The sequence below is a fragment of the Cherax quadricarinatus genome, unplaced genomic scaffold (genome assembly GCF_038502225.1).
Source record: "Cherax quadricarinatus isolate ZL_2023a unplaced genomic scaffold, ASM3850222v1 Contig1259, whole genome shotgun sequence".
Classification (NCBI taxonomy): Eukaryota; Metazoa; Arthropoda; class Malacostraca; order Decapoda; family Parastacidae; genus Cherax; species Cherax quadricarinatus.
In genome coordinates this window covers 44875-49771 of record NW_027196285.1, presented here as the reverse complement: position 1 = coordinate 49771, position 4897 = coordinate 44875, and positions in this window count along the sequence as shown.

Here is a 4897-nt window from a genome sequence, read left to right as displayed (position 1 = left end):
CCTCCCACCCTTTTATATTCTACCTCACTCCCCCCTCCCACCCTTTCATATTCTACCTCACTCCCCCCTCCCACCCTTTTATATTCTACCTCACTCCCCCCTCCCACCCTTTTATATTCTACCTCACTCCCCCCTCCCACCCTTTTATATTCTACCTCACTCCCCCCTCCCACCCGTTCATACTTCTACCTTTTTATATCCTACCTCACTCCCCCCTCCCACCCTTTCATATTCTACCTCACTCCCCCCTCCCACCCTTTTATATCCTACCTCACTCCCCCCTCCCACCCTTTTATATTCTACCTCACTCCCCCTCCCACCCTTTTATATCCTACCTCACTCCCCGCTCCAACCCATTTATATCCTACCTCATTCCCCCCTCCCACCCTTTTATATCCTACCTCACTCCCCCCTCCCACCCTTTTATATCCTACCTCACTCCCCCCCCCTCCCACCCTCCCACCCTTTTATATCCTACACTCCCCCCACTCCCACCCTTTTATATCCTACCTCACTCCTCCTCCCACCCTTTCATATTCTACCTCACTCCCCACTCCCACCCTTTTATATCCTACCTCACTCCCACTCCCACCCTTTTATATCCTACCTCACTCCCACTCCCACCCTTTAATATCCTACCTCACTCCCCCCTCCCAACCGTTTCCAATATTTCTATCCTTACCCATCCTTCTTCCTTACCCATCTTACCAAAGCTCTGGTCATAAGAAACCGGAAAAGAAGAAGCCAGGGGAGACAGTAATGTCAGTGTGGGAGACGCAAGATACCTGCCAGGAGAGACAGTAATGCAAGTGTGGGAGGCACAACATACCTGCCAGGAGAGACAGTAATGCCAGTGTGGGAGACACAACATACCTGCCAGGAGAGACAGTAATGCCAGTGTGGGAGGCACAACATACCTGCCAGGAGAGACAGTAATGCCAGTGTGGGAGACACAACATACCTGCCAGGAGAGACAGTAATTGCAGTGTGGGAGACACAACATACCTGCCAGGAGAGACAGCAATGCCAGTGTGGGAGACACAACATACCTGCCAGTGACAGTAATGCCAGTGTGGGAGACACAACATACCTGCCAGGAGAGACAGTAATGCCAGTGTGGGAGACACAACATACCTGCCAGGAGAGACAGTAATGCCAGTGTGGGAGGCACAACATACCTGCCAGGAGAGACAGTAATGCCAGTGTGGGAGACACAACATACCTGCCAGGAGAGACAGTAATGCCAGTGTGGGAGACACAACATACCTGCCAGGAGAGACAGTAATGCCAGTGTGGGAGACACAACATACCTGCCAGGAGAGACAGTAATGCCAGTGTGGGAGACACAACATACCTGCCAGGAGAGACAGTAATGCCAGTGTGGGAGACACAACATACCTGCCAGGAGAGACAGTAATGCCAGTGTGGGAGACACAACATACCTGCCAGGAGAGACAGTAATGCCAGTGTGGGAGACACAACATACCTGCCAGGAGAGACAGTAATGCCAGTGTGGGAGACACAACATACCTGCCAGGAGAAACAGTCATGCCAGTGTGGGAGACACTACATACCTGCCAGGGGAGACAATAATGCCAGTGTGGGAGACACAAGATACCTGCCAGGAGAGACAGTAACGCCAGTGCGGGAGACACAACATACCTGCCAGGAGAGACAGCAATGCCAGTGTGGGAGACACAAGATACCTGCCAGGAGAGACAGTAATGTCAGTGTGGGAGACAACATACCTGCCAGGAGAGACAGTAATGCCAGTGTGGGAGACACAACATACCTGCCAGGAGAGACAGTAATGTCAGTAATACCTGCCAGTGTGGGAGACACAACATACCTGCCAGGAGAGACAGTAATGCCAGTGTGGGAGACACAACATACCTGCCAGGAGAGACAGTAATGCCAGTGTGGGAGACACAAGATACCTGCCAGGAGAGACAGTAATGCCAGTGTGGGAGACACAACATACCTGCCAGGAGAGACAGTAATGCCAGTGTGGGAGACACAAGATACCTGCCAGGAGAGACAGTAATGCCAGTGTGTGAGACACAAGATACCTGCCAGGAGAGACAGAAATGCCAGTGTGGGAGACACAGTATATCTGCCAGGAGACACTGATGCCAGTGTGGGAGACACAAGATACCTGCCAGGAGAGACAGTGATGTCAGTGTGGGAGACACTGATGCCAGTGTGGGAGACACAAGATACCTGCCAGGAGAGACAGTAATGTCAGTGTGGGAGACACAAGATACATGCCTGGGGAGACAGTAATGCCAGTGTGGAAGACACAACATACCTGCCAGCGGAGACAATAATGCCAGTGTGGGAGACACTACATACCTGCCAGGGGAGACAGTAATGCCAGTGTGAGAGACACAACATACCTGCCAGGAGAGACAGTAATGCCAGTGTGGGAGACACAAAATACCTGCCAGGGGAGACAGTAATGCCAGTGTGGGAGACACAACATACCTGCCAGGGGAGACAGTAATGCCAGTGTGGGAGACACTACATACCTCCCAGGGGAGACAATAATGCCAGTGTGGGAGACACAACATACCTGCCAGGAAGACAATAATGCCAGTGTGGGAGACACTACATACCTGCCAGGGGAGACAGTAATGCCAGTGTGGGAGCCACAACATACCTGCCAGGGGAGACAGTAATGCCAGTGTGGGAGACACAACATACCTGCAAGGGGAGTCAGTAATGCCAGTGTGGGACAACATACCTGCCAGGAGAGACAGTAATGCCAGTGACTCTACAGACCTGCCTGGGGAGACAGTAATGCCAGTGTGGGAGACACTACATACCTGCCATACCTGCCAGGGGAGACAGTAATGTCAGTGTGAGAGACACAAGATACCTGCCAGGGGAGACAGTAATGCCAGTGTGGGAGACACAAAATACCTGCCAGGGGAGACAGTAATGCCAGTGTGGGAGACACAACATACCTGCCAGGAGAGACAGTAATGCCAGTGTGGGAGACACAACATACCTGCCAGGAGAGACAGTAATGCCAGTGTGGGAGACACAACATACCTGCCAGGAGAGACAGTAATGCCAGTGTGGAAGACACAACATACCTGCCAGGGAAGACAATAATGCCAGTGTGGGAGACACTACATACCTGCCAGGGAAGACAATAATGCCAGTGTGGGAGACACAACATACCTGCCAGGGGAGACAGTAATGCCAGTGTGGGAGACACAACATACCTGCCAGCGGAGACAGTAATGCCAGTGTGGGAGACACAACATACCTGCCAGGAGAGACAGTAATGCCAGTGTGGGAGACACACATACCTGCCAGGGGAGACAGTCATGCCAGTGTGGGAGACACAACATACCTGCCAGGGGAGACAGTAATGCCAGTGTGGGAGACACAACATACCTGCCAGGGGAGACAATAATGCCAGTGTGGGAGACACAACATACCTGCCAGGGGAGACAGTAATGCCAGTGTGGGAGACACAACATACCTGCCAGGGGAGACAGTAATGCCAGTGTGGGAGACACAACATACCTGCCAGGAGAGACAATAATGCCAGTGTGGGAGACACAACATACCTGCCAGGGGAGACAGTAATGCCAGTGTGGGAGACACAACATACCTGCCAGGGGAGACAGTAATGCCAGTGTGGGAGACACAACATACCTGCCAGGGGAGACAGTAATGCCAGTGTGGGAGACACAACATACCTGCCAAGGGAGACAGTAATGCCAGTGTGGGAGACACTACATACCTGCCAGGGGAGACAGTAATGCCAGTGTGGGAGACACTACATACCTGCCAGGGGAGACAGTCATGCCAGTGTGGGAGACACAACATACATACACTGCCAGGGGAGACAGTAATGCCAGTGTGGGAGACACTACATACCTGCCAGGGGAGACAGTAATGCCAGTGTGGGAGACACTACATACCTGCCAGGGGAGACAGTAATGCCAGTGTGGGAGACACAACATACCTGCCAGGGGAGACAGTAATGCCAGTGTGGGAGACACAACATACCTGCCAGGGGAGACAGTAATACCAGTGTGGGAGGCACAACATACCTGCCAGGGGAGACAGTAATGCCAGTGTGGGAGACACAACATACCTGCCAGGGGAGACAGTCATGCCAGTGTGGGAGACACTACATACCTGCCAGGGGAGACAGTGTGGGAGACATGCCAGTGTGGGAGACACTACATACCTGCCAGGGGAGACAGTAATGCCAGTGTGGGAGACACAACATACCTGCCAGGGGAGACAATAATGCCAGTGTGGGAGACACAACATACCTGCCAGGGGAGACAGTAATGCCAGTGTGGGAGACACTACATACCTGCCAGGGGAGACAGTAATGCCAGTGTGGGAGACACAACATACCTGCCAGGGGAGACAGTCATGCCAGTGTGGGAGACACTACATACCTGCCAGGGGAGACAGTCATGCCAGTGTGGGAGACACAACATACCTGCCAGGGGAGACAGTCATGCCAGTGTGGGAGACACTACATACCTGCCAGGGGAGACAGTAATGCCAGTGTGGGAGACACTACATACCTGCCAGGGGAGACAGTCATGCCAGTGTGGGAGACACAACATACCTGCCAGGGGAGACAGTCATGCCAGTGTGGGAGACACTACATACCTGCCAGGGGAGACAGTCATGCCAGTGTGGGAGACACAACATACCTGCCAGGGGAGACAGTCATGCCAGTGTGGGAGACACTACATACCTGCCAGGGGAGACAGTCATGCCAGTGTGGGAGACACTACATACCTGCCAGGGGAGACAGTCATGCCAGTGTGGGAGACACTACATACCTGCCAGGGGAGACAGTCATGCCAGTGTGGGAGACACTACATACCTGCCAGGGGAGACAGTCATGCCAGTG